General features: G+C 41.1%; 1 long non-coding RNA gene across 1 annotated transcript; it reads left to right on the forward strand.

The window, feature by feature from the left end:
• Nucleotides 1-353: 353 nt before the first annotated feature.
• Nucleotides 354-2,277, forward strand: LOC118547142 (uncharacterized). The gene is made up of 3 exons (XR_004922956.2): nt 354-450; nt 1,360-1,465; nt 1,975-2,277. It is a non-coding gene; the product is annotated as an uncharacterized LOC118547142 (long non-coding RNA).
• Nucleotides 2,278-12,383: the final 10,106 nt, after the last annotated feature.

The raw sequence follows: 12,383 nt of genomic DNA on the forward strand, positions 1-12,383 counted from the left end.
GCCTTACACAGACCATTTAATGAGCTTCAGCGATGACTCTTTCAAGGTCTAATTCTTAAAACAAATGCCTCACTCTGTATCACTCCTGGTGGTTCTACTCCGACTGAACTCCGACTGACATAGGGAGTTAAGCATATAGACTTCAAGGTCTCACAGCCTGATGGAACCACTTCCAGCTGTGTGACCTTAGGCAACTTATTCAACCTCTCTGAGCCTCCCTTTTCCCATCTGTTAAATGGGAACACTAATCCTTTCCTTCTAGAATTGTTGTGAGATTATAAATGAAAATCGCTTAACAGTGCCTAGGCTTCAACAGCATCCTACACTTTTCTTGTTACCAGGTTTGGGGAATATAATGGAGAAGAAGACTAGCAAGTCCCTTTTCTGATCAGGCTGGGGGTCGAGTGAGGGATGCAGGCAAGTTAGCAAGAATGTAGTAAGTACAATGTGGTAAGTATTCCTATAAGGGGAAGAAAGAATAGTAAGGGAGGACTGGCTTAGTTTGGGTGGTGAGTGGGAGGCGGGGGGGGGGGGGTATGTCAAGGAAGGATTCCCAGAGGAAGTAGCATTTAGACTGCGACCCAAGGACAAGTAGAAGTCCTTAAGCATTCTGAGAAGAGGGCACCGCGCATGCAGACCTGAGAGATAACTGAGAGCCCGTGACTGCCATCATTGTTAGAGTTGGTTATATATGCCCAGTGCTGGCCCTGCCAGCCCCCACTGCCGGTGGGTCTTGAGTCCAGAGCAGGGAAAAGGGGTGGACCCTGGGAAGTGGGTAGAACCCAGAACTGCAGAGCCTTACTGGGAGCCAGGAGGCCTAATCAGAAGCCAACTGGCCTGGCTGTGAGGCACCTCTAGACTGAGAGAGGAAATAGAAAGCACTTTTAGGGTTGGGTTCTAGCAAGCAACTGTGACTTTATAAGAAGAGGAAAAGGAAGAAGAGCAGAGAAAAAGGAGCCTGACACCATGTGTTACATAATGTGCCAGTGAAGGCCACGGGGAGGGCCATGTGAGGAGAGAGAGGAAACTGGAGTCCTGTGAGGGGTATTTGCTGAACTGGAACTTGGCAGGGTCTCTCCTTGACCTGTGTGCCCCCCGTTGTTACAGCATGGGAGGTTACTTGGCGGGGAGGGGCAGAAGGCCTTTATACACAAGTGATAAAGAGGGTGTATCTTCTTCAAGTGTCAGTCTTACTTAAAGATTATTTTGGGGGAAAAGGCCTATCTTATTTTAAAAACATACCCAACAGATATATTATGGAACAGAATGCAAATATTTATATTTTTTCTTCTTTTAGGATAAAATATAAGCCTTCAAAGGAATGTAACAGTTGAGAACTGTTTCCTGCTCTTCCCTTAGATCCTGGTTAGTGAGCCCAAGGTCCCTCTGTTCTGACATTGAGTGTGCTTGGGAAGAGAAAGAACTTGACCAGAAGCCAGTCAGCAAACACGAGCGTAAGGCCCAGGTGAGAGTCGGGCCTGAGCTTGCTTTTCCCTACAGGCTAGTTCTTACCAGCTCCCGCCTCTGGGACAGGCTACACAATTTGTAGGGCCCAGTGCAAAATGAAGAAGTGAGGTCCCTTGTTCACAGACTGGTAAGAATTTCAAGACGGTGAAGCCAAGAGCCCTGAGTAACGGTGCAGGTCCCACACTCACGAAGCTGGTTCCACTTCTCCCCCTCTACCAAACACACACCTGGGACATTTCTGAGACATCAGCTGAAGAGAGGGAGAGAATGAGAGAGAGAGAGAGGTGCTTTCCTCCAGTTTGTCCTATTTATAGACTTTCACACCTCCCAGGGTCTTTGACTTCCCTGAATGGTTGAGAAGAGGGTGGACAAGGCAAGATTCCACAGAGGTTCCATGTTGTGTTAGTCCTGCAGTTGTCCTTGATGCCAGCCCATGTTTCCCCATGAAAGTAAGTAGGAAGGCAAACCATTTGTGCCTACCCGCGCACACCTCCTCTGTGCTTACAGATCGATGGGTCAGGAGAACAGGAGGCGTGAGCTCTGCTACCTGTATTACATCATGGTCTGGTTGCATGATAGCTGAAGTCGGATGGCTGAGCATCTTCATCCAAAACCGCTATTTCTCAAGAAGATAAAGTCAGTCAGGGGAGGTAAGTACTAGTTCATAGAAAACAAGCTTCCTCTGCAAGTTGTCACTGTGAGTCCCAGCCCAGGACACTGATACACATTGCTGCTACAGAATATTTGGCTTAATGTTAGATGGGAACTCAAGGCAGTATGCTTCATGGGATTGGGCAATGCAGCGCCTCCTTCAGCATGTATATCCTTTCTCTTTCCTCTTTAAAGGATCTCCTTATGTGGTCAAAAATGTTACATTTCTCGGGGTGCCTGGGTGGCTCAGTCGTTAAGCGTCTGCCTTCAGCTCGGGTCATGATCCCAGGGTCCTGGGATCGAGCCCCGCATCGGGCTCCCTGCTCGGCGGGAGGCCTGCTTCTCCCTCTCCCACTCCCCCTGCTTGTGCTCTCTCTCTCGCTGTGTCTCTCTCTGTCAAATAAATAAATAAAATCTTTAAAAAAAAAAAATGTTACATTTCTCATCCCACCCCCCTTTTTAAAGTTTTATTTAAGTAATTTCTACACCCAACATGGGGCTGAAACTCATGACTCCAAGATCAAGAGTCACTTGCTCTTCTTTTTTTTTTTTTAAAGATTTTATTTATTTATTTGACAGAGAGAGACACAGCAAGAGAGGGAACACAAACAGGGGGAGTGGGAGAGGGAGAAGTAGGCTCCCCACTGAGCAGGGAGCCTGATGCGGGGCTCGATCCCAGGACCCTGGGATCATGACCCGAGCCAAAGGCAGACGCTCAATGACTGAGCCACCCAGGCGCCCCGAGTCACTTGCTCTTCTAACTGAGCCAGCCAGGTGCCCCCTTCAAGGCCTATTTCAGGAGTCACAATCTTTTCAGAATTTTTTTCTGACAGTCCTAGTCCTACATCCCTTTGTTTATGTTTTTCTGACTTATTTTGTAGTGTATTTTAAGCTATTTGCTCAATAACTATTTCAATAAATAGTTACTGAGCAACTACTATGCACCAGATACACTTATCTTTCTGTATTTTAAATTCACTCATTTATTCATTTATTGTCTCAAGTGCCACTATACCTGAACATTTGTGTCCCCTGAAAATTCAAATGTTGAAAACCTAAGTCTAAGGTGAGGATATTAAAAGGTGGGGTCTTTGGGAAGGACTTGAGGGTCATGAGGGTGGAGCTCTCATGAATGAAGTTAATGCTCTTATAAAAGAGACCCCACAATGCTCCGTAGCCCCTTCCACCATATGCAGATACAGCAAGGAGATGGCTGTCTCTGAACCAGGAAGCTCTTGCCAAACACCAAATCTGCTGACACCATACCCTTAACTTCTCATTCTCCAGAACTGTGAGAAATTTCTGTTTCTAAGTGACTCAGTATTTGGTATTTTGTTATCACAGCTTGAACAGACTAGGACAAGCGCCTTCTATGTCTAGGTGTTGGTTTACAATGGTAATCCCAAGCGACTCAGTCCCTGCTCCTGTTGTGGTGGCAGCCTGGTGATAGGAGAGTTCTTGCTAGCTTTTTGGAAGGCAGGAACTGCTTATGACTCATCCTTGTGTCTCCTTCAGCAGTAATCTCAGCCCCTTCCCCTTACCATCTGCAACATCAACAAAAACAGTTGTTGCATTCAATGGAATAGATCCTATTTCAGTAGCACGTTGTGACAAGAGAAAAAGTCTGTCACAACTCTAGACAAATATTTTGCTAGTTTGGGGATTAGTTATAATGTGAATGCCTTAACCACAGAAGTCAATACCATGTGTTTATGGTAGCTTTGTTAGTATTGCCACATAGAAATTCATCAGGCATAAATTGTCCCCAGTCAGGTTTTCTATTTTTGTTAGCCTTTTTACAATTGCTTTTATTAGGTATTCCTTCATGATGTCTTGGAGAGCTACCCCATAAAATTATTAATGCTGGCTATTTGGTGGTTCTTTCAGGACATTGCAAGATTTATGAGCTATGTAGGTGGCAATGAAAACTTCATAGCATTTTTTTGTTGCATATTTTCTGTGTGCCACAGAGTTTAGGGAAAAAAAAAAGCAAAACAAAAAACCATTAAGAACATTATATGCTCCTGGACCAGCACAGATTTGTGGGGTATTGCCTAAGCTTGAGGAGTATGCATCTATATTTCTTCAATCCCCTCTCTGTTCCTATCACTCTGAAACTGCCCTGTCAAGATCTCCAAAGACCCCCAATGGCCACTTCTCAATGGCTCCTTTGCTGATTTCTCTGCTTATCCTCTAAGCGGTGGTGTTCTTGACTCCTCATCTTCTCCATTTACCCTGTCTTTAGATAATCTCATCTAACCCCATAGCTTAGACTTCCATCTATATGCCAATGACTCCCAAATTTAAATTTTTATCCCTGACCTCTCCTCCGTGCTCCAGACTTACATATCTAAATGTTCACGTGACAATTCTACTTGGATGTCTAATAGGCATCTCACACTCAATATTTTTTGAAGATGTGAGTCTTGATTTCCCCCTACAACCTGTTCCACCAAACTACCCCTCCCCAGCTTTTCCATCTCAGAAAATGACACTATAATACATTCAGTTACTCAAACTCAAACCCAGGAATCATCCGTGACTCCTCTCTTTCCTTTCCTCACCGCCATATGCAATATGTCAGCAAATTCTATTGACTCTTTCTCCAAGTATATCCTGACTTTGCTGCTGACACCTCTACAGGTCCCATCCTGACCCGAGCCACCGTCATCTCTGTCCTAACTGCCCTCCCTGCTCCCTCTCTGGCGTCTATAGTCAAGTCACAACCCAAATGCCAGAAGGTTTTGTTTTAAAACATAAGCATAATGTCATTCCCCTGCTTGAAACACTCCAGTGGCTTCTAGTCACACTTAGAATCAAACCCAAAGACTCCTCCTGACCTCTCAGACTCCACGTAAACTGGCCCTTGTCTACCTCTCCCCCTTCATTTCCCTTGGTAATCCTACATTCTAGCCACAATACCCTGGAACACACAGAGCTACCTCTCACCTTAGGGCCTTTGCATTCGCTCTTCCCACATGTCAGACATGTTCTTTTTCTAGACCACCCCATGTCATCCTTCTTATCATTCAGGTCTTAACTTCAATGTCATCTCCTCAGACAGGCCATCTTTGACTACTCAGCTGTAGCCCCCAGCCCATGCCCCCGTGGTCACTTCTCTTCACAGCACCATGTCCTATTTTCATCATAGTGGTTATCATTACCAAATATTTCCTTATTATTTGTTCATAGATTTATGTGGGGAACATGCCTAGAATGTAAGTTCCATGAGAATAGGGACCTGATCACCTTGTTCAGTGTTGTATGCCCTGGCACAGGCTAAGTCCTTAGTTCATGTTTGATGATTGAATAAAGAAATGATTAAGTGTCTTTTACAAAAAGCCAGTCCTGTTCATAGGTTGTTATCTAAATTATGAGACTCAGAGGTATCTCAAACTCCCAGTTGCCTAGCCATAATTTCCACTTTCATAGTCACTCCATTGCCACTGTCCTGAAATATTGTTATTGTAAAAACAAAAACAAAAATAAAACCCCAAAACAGACAGGAGAATAGGATGCTACCTTGTTAATACATTAATTCATCAAAACATGAGACTGAGATAGAAATTAGATTATTTTCATTCTGAAAATCAGAAAAAGTGGGACCAAGAACAAGTAAATTATAATGGAAGTGTTCAAGAGAGAATATGAAAAGTTGGCTACGTGGTGATGCTGCCCAATCAGGACAGATAAGGGTGAAAAATTAGCTGATGGGAGGAGCTTGATCCCTGAGAGGCCATAATTGGAGAGAGGGTAAGGCGAGGGTTTGCTGAGTACTTTTTACGAGCCAGCATTAGTAGGTGACTTAAGGATAGGAGGAAGTAAAACACAGACTTTGGGCGTCAGTGCCTTTTGAGAAAGCTGACTTACGGTGATTTCTGATGAGCAAGGATAATCATGCTTAATAAATAGGCACAAACATTTCAGTTCTGTCATATCCCCAGTCTTCTCTCCTAATATCAGCTTATATCTCTACAAGCAAAAATCAGTTAGCTTAGGGGTTTATAAAATTCCCTAAAACACAAATGTAAAAGTAAATGTTACTTTGCTGATTTGGAATGGATTCTGGCAAGAATTCCCAGATAAACATACAAATACATTCTTTGTTCATTTCTACGAAGAGCCTTTGTATGGCTTTTGAGGCCTAGTCTAAATCAGTTACCGTAAGAATTAGTGTTTCTGATAGGTGTTGGCCTTGTAAAACTGGAAAAAAAGGAATCATATTTTCTATAACATATGAATGCACAAGTGATTCATTCTTTGGCTTAGGATGGAAACTTTTTTTTTTTTTTTTTGGCATTCTTGATTCATCTTTCTGCATTAGCGTCACAGATTTTTCTCAATAAGATGTAGACACTGGATAGACTTCATTCACAAGGAAACACCAAGATAAATGGAGTTACTGATATCCAGCAATTTGAAACTTGTAAATATTTATGGGAAAATTATATCTTTGTGTGGATTTCTGTTTGAAACTTGTATGTAACTATTATGTGCTCTAGGTTCTCTTTAAATTGTGGATTCTAGTATTAGTATTGCCATGCTCTATGGCAAAATCACTATGAAAATTTTGTATAAAATAGCTACATTGAATCTTGAATAAGAGGGACAACCCAGCTTCTGTAGTCATATAACCCTTCTCCCAACTGAGCCTAGAGCATCACATTTTGCAATCAGTAACCCAAGTTCTAGACCAGCTAGATAATTTCTGGGGACTAGTGCAATATGAAAATGTGGGGCCCTGGGCGCCTGGGTGGCACAGTCGGTTAAGCATCAGCTTTCGGCTGAGGTCATGATCCCAGGGTCCTGGGATTGAGCCTTGCATCGGGCTCCCTGCTCAGTGGGGAGTCTCCTTCTGCCTCTCCCTCTGCCCCTCCCCCTACTCATGCTCTCTCTCTGTGCGCTCTCTCTCTCTCTCTCAAATAAATAAATAAATAAATAAATAAATAAATAAATAAATAAATAAAATGTGGGGCCCCTTGTTAAAAAATTATTAAGAATTTAAAAAAAAAATGCAAGATGGCAATCCAGCAATCACACTGCTGGGTACTTACTCAAAGAATACAAAAATCAAAGGGGTACATGCACCCCTGTTTATAGCAGCATTATTTACGATAGCCAAGATTTGGAAGCAGCCCAACTGTCCATTGATTGCTGATTGGATAAAGAAGATGTGATATATATAATGGAATATTACTCAGCCATAAAAAGAATGAAATCATGCCATTTGCAATGACATGGCTGGAGCCAGAGAATATAACGCTAGGTGAAATGAGTCAGAATAAGACAAATACCTATGATTTTACTCATATGTGGAATTTAGGAAACAAAACAAATGAGCAAAAGGAAAGAGAGAAAGAGAGAGAGAGAGAGAGAGAGAAACCAAGAAATAGACTCTTAACTATAGAGAACAAACTAATGATACCAAAGGGGAGGTAGGAGGGGGGATGGGTGAAATAGGTGATGGGGATTAAGGAGTACACTTGTTGTGATGAGTACCAGGTGTCATATGGAATTGTTGAATCACTATATTGTATACCTGAAACGAATATAGCACTGTATGTTAACTAACTGGAATTAAACTTAAAACTTAAAACACAAAAAGAATTTCAAGATGGCAACAGCAGAGCATTAGGCCCAGCATGGGGCTTTCTAAGTATGGACCCCTCAGTGACCACATAGGTCTTGAGCCCAGGAAGCTCTGAACCTACCTTTCCCTGTGTGCAGCACAGGTAAGAAGAATAACACACTTTTGGGTAAGCATGCTATAACCTGTAACAACTGAGGGAGGGAAATCAAGTTGTTTCTGTAATTGTGATGTTCAAGTAAGAGAAAATAGAATTTTAAAACAATTTGCTAGTGTAAGGGTTTCTCCTGACAAGTCTTCTAATTTAAACTTAGAATTTTAGTAAGAGCTTCAAAATCACTTTAGAGTATTACTCCCAAATATTTACTTGTTCATGAAAATATTTTAATGCTTCCCCTCTAGTCTGGTAGTTCCCAGACCTGGCTGATCATCATAAATACTTTGGGACCATTTAAAAAACACAGATTTCTAGGCCCAAGGTTGTGGACTTAGGTTGCCAGTGAGAAAGTATATAGAAAATATATAGGAAATCAATCAATCAATCTATCTATCTATCCTTTTTTGGCCTACTTATCTTGACTTAAGTAGAGGCTCTGCAACTTAGTATTGGGAATTATCATCCTTAGCAAAAATTAGGAGAGTTTGTTAATTTCAACTTACTGGATTGATCCAGCCATTATCAAATAGAATGCTGTGGGACAGTGGTCAGGAGGACTGGGGTACAAAAGTGTGAGGAGGACAGGAAGATTTATGAGAAAAAGAATGTAAATATAGTCTTTCAAAAATTTGTATTATATGTTGTTATTTTAAAAACAACTGTATAAGCTAGAACGCCATCATAAGTATACTTAAATTGTAAACCTTTAAAATGTTAGATTATTTTCACTATTGTATCTCATGGTCTTTTTAATAGGTTTTCAAGATATTTTTAGTTGTGGTAAAATACGTATAACATAAAATTTACCATCATAGCCATATTTAAGTCTACAGTTCAGTAGCGTCAAGTATATGCACATCATGGTGCAACTAATCTCCCGAAGTTTTTCATCTTGCAAAACGGAAACTCTTTACCCATTAAAAATATCTCATTTCCCCCCATTCTAACCCTTGGTTCTTCATTCTACTTTCTGTCTCAATGAATTTGATTACCCTAGGTACCTTATATGAGTGGAATCATAGAGTATTTGTGTATTTGTCTTTTTGTGACTGGCTTATTTAACCTAGTACAGTGCCCTCAAAGTTCATCCATGTCATAGCATGTGTCCGAATTGCCTTTCTTTTTTAAGGCTGAATAATATTCCATTCTATGTACATGCTACATTTTATTTATCCATTCATCCATTGATGGATACTTGGGTTGCTAGTCTTCGCTTTATACTCCCAAAAGACCTTACCAAGACATTGCTTCAAAACAAGCACAGTGTTCTCCCCAAAAAGAATTTTACTGAATAACATTTCTCCATTGTTACCAATAGCAAATTTGTGGTTTGGCTGCTATGTTAAAAAAAAGCGAGTCAAGCCATCATTAGGTAAAGTATCACTACTGTTGGAGAAAGGTAACATCATTTGAGAGTTTCAGGGTCTCCATTGATAAATGCTGTCTAAATGGTGATCTTGACTTGTCTTTGCAGCTCATTTGCATGTGGTAGCAGCAGAATTAATAGAAGGTTTAGCAAAGAAGGACTTGATTTTGAAGACTGTTTTTCTTGCCAATGTGACTTCATGGAAAAATGAAGTTCATCAAGTTCATGTAAACTCAGCTGGAACATTTATATGCATGTGGTAGAGTTAAGGAAATCCATGAACTTTCTATAAACATCCTGAATGCGCTGTGTTAGGGAGCTCCTGGCCTTCCAATTAGTTCCCTTGCTTCCTTTTCCTTCCACCTCATCCTCTTTGATCAGAAATATATGTGGCTTCAGTCCTGTATGAGGCTTCTGCTTGCTTTGTGTAAAGGAAATAAATAAGAAGAGAAGGTGTGACTCATTGGCGGGTAGAACAAGGAAGAATGAGTGAGAAAGTGTCAGGTGACAGATCCACAAGAAGCATGTTAAAGACTTAAGGGAAGTGAACAGACACATCTTAATATTTGTATTGATAAATGGGACCAGAGAGAGACTGTTGAAGAAACCTAGCAGAAGTTTAAAGCATGAAATGGAAAGAAAGAAGATGGATAATCAGCTTTTTGCATCTATTTCTTGAGCTGAGCCAATTTGGACAGAGACCTGCTCCCACAAGTCTACAAACCAATGTGGAAAAGTTGATAAAAACAAAACCAAAAACATTAAATGCAGAAATTCCCGGACCTCTGTCCGCACTCAGCTCCCAGAATGGGACAGTTTTCCAGACCTTACCCTCCAGGTAGGAGATTGTAAGGCTCTTCTTACAGTCCAAAGGGAAATACTTAAAAATACTAATATGGGGGGTAGAGGATGGGGAGGAAAGTGTCAGCAAATAATCCACCCATATTACCCTGGACCTAGAGTGAAGATCAAAATTACTAAGCCTCTTTCTTGAACTTCCAAACAGTTTTTAGTCTCGCATTCTTAGTTGGGGCTGTTAATAAGCAGAATAGACAAAAGTCCTGTTCTCTATGAGCTAATTACATTCTAATGAGGGAGCAGAAGATAAATGGGTAAAATATTATATAGTATTTTAGAGAGCGATAAATGCTTTGGATAAAACAGGTGGCGGTGGTTATGAGAAGCCATTTTGGGAGGGTATTGCCATAGTAGGTGACGTTTGGGTTGGGAGGGAAATCACACGCACCTACTCAGCCTGCCATCTTCCCGCAGAAGCTCTGCATCTGAACCACTTTCATTTTCTGAAACAGACTTGCTTGCACCGGCCTGCAGCCCTTCCTGTGTTCAGTTCCCTTGATCCGGGGCACTGGACCCTCGTTCCATCTGACGCTCCACTTCTGTCAGAATGAGATTTGGGGTTGTGCTTAAAATTAACTAGGTTAGCCTCACCTATTTATTTATTTTTTTGCATAATCAATGCAAGGAGAAAAAGCTTCAGGTATTTTCCTTATGCCAAGAAAACCAACAGCCTTCTTATACTGGTTGAGTTCATTCTATCAGCCTCCGCGAGGTCTTTACTGGTTCATTATCACAAGGCTGGCGAACTAGTTTAGCCTCGGATGACAAACAGTTTACTACATCAGGTGAAGACACAGGATTCTCGGCAGCAGCAGTCGAACATGTAGAATGCCGTTCTGCAGGACAAACATTCACAGTCTCCAGGTAATGAATCAACAGCTCACCTATAAAAACACACCTCTGAGTGTTCCAGGAGCACTCTTTGCCCTTCTTAGTAAACAAGGAGAAACCTAGCTTTATGATCACAAGATAAAGAATCATTATAGATCTACCTTTACTGGGAACAGGTGTGTAAACATTCTCTAACCTTCTTCTGTATGTTTTCAAACAGAGGATAGTAACTAACCTGGTGCTATGTGAAGTTAAAAGCACCTTCTGCCACAACATGAAGTTTCTCGTTTAGCACCACTGAAATGTCGATCGTCTCAGCTACGATTTTAAATGAAGGTGAATCCAAAAATTTGGAAGTTAGGGTCATTTTATTTCATGCTTTATACCTCAGCTTGCTCATCATTCCTTTAGGAAGCCTTCCCTGATCCCCTAAGAAGGGAATTGCCACCTGTACTCCCCCATCCTATACTTATCACATTGTGATTGTCTTTGCCTATTTCCCAATTTTGAATGCCCCAGTAGACTGGACACTTCCAAGAGCAGAAACTAGGTTTATCTTTTTCTCAGTTCAATCCCCAGGGCCCAATACAAAGGCCAGCCTCCGCAGGCATGGAATAAGTATTTGTTCAGCAAATTATTAAAAATATAAATGAACAAAAAGCTCAACATCATGATAGGGCATTAAATAGTTCATATACCTTAAATCTCAACAAGTGTTCACTATTATTTATTAAGATGTTCATTTGAATTTAAAATAACATTGAAAATGCTCGATTAAAAAGTTAAATGTTGAGCTCTGTTCCAACGTCGCCTCCTCAGTGTGCCTTCTCACAACATCCTATCTGAGATCGTACCTGCATCACTTGCCCTCTCTTAACCCTCCTGCTTTTCATGGTGCTTATAGAACCACCTGACGCTGTACATCTTGTGTCTTCCTATTCTAGGGGATCTCTGTGTGAACAGAGATCTCCGTTTACTACCACTGTATCCTCAGTGCCTAGAACAATGCCTAGCATATGGTAGCAGTAAATGAATAATCCTCTTTAAAACAAATATAAGTTACTAAAGACTAATGTTAGTGAAGAGTAATAGTTGGGGTAAGGATGGAGTTAATGATTTTTTTTTTTTTAAATGAGAAGAACCCTGGATATTCTCTGAAGTCCTGTGCTTTTAAACCCATTTGACCATAGCCCATAGCAGGGACGCATTTGACGTAGTGACTTGGCACATCACGTGAAGTAATATCTACCTTTATTACAGGTGATGCTTTTTTTTTTCCTTTTCTTTTCCCTTCCATTCTATTTCATTAAAAAAAAAAAAAAAAAGCCAGTCTGACCCACTTAACTGATTTCCTAACCCACTCACAGTTTGAAAAACATTGATCTTTTACCTAATAAAATACCTGACTCATGAAAATAAAATAATGACTGCCTTCCCCATGGCACTACAGGTGTGTGTGTCCTGAA

The sequence above is a fragment of the Halichoerus grypus genome, chromosome 6 (genome assembly GCF_964656455.1).
Source record: "Halichoerus grypus chromosome 6, mHalGry1.hap1.1, whole genome shotgun sequence".
In the NCBI taxonomy this organism is placed as follows: Eukaryota; Metazoa; Chordata; class Mammalia; order Carnivora; family Phocidae; genus Halichoerus; species Halichoerus grypus.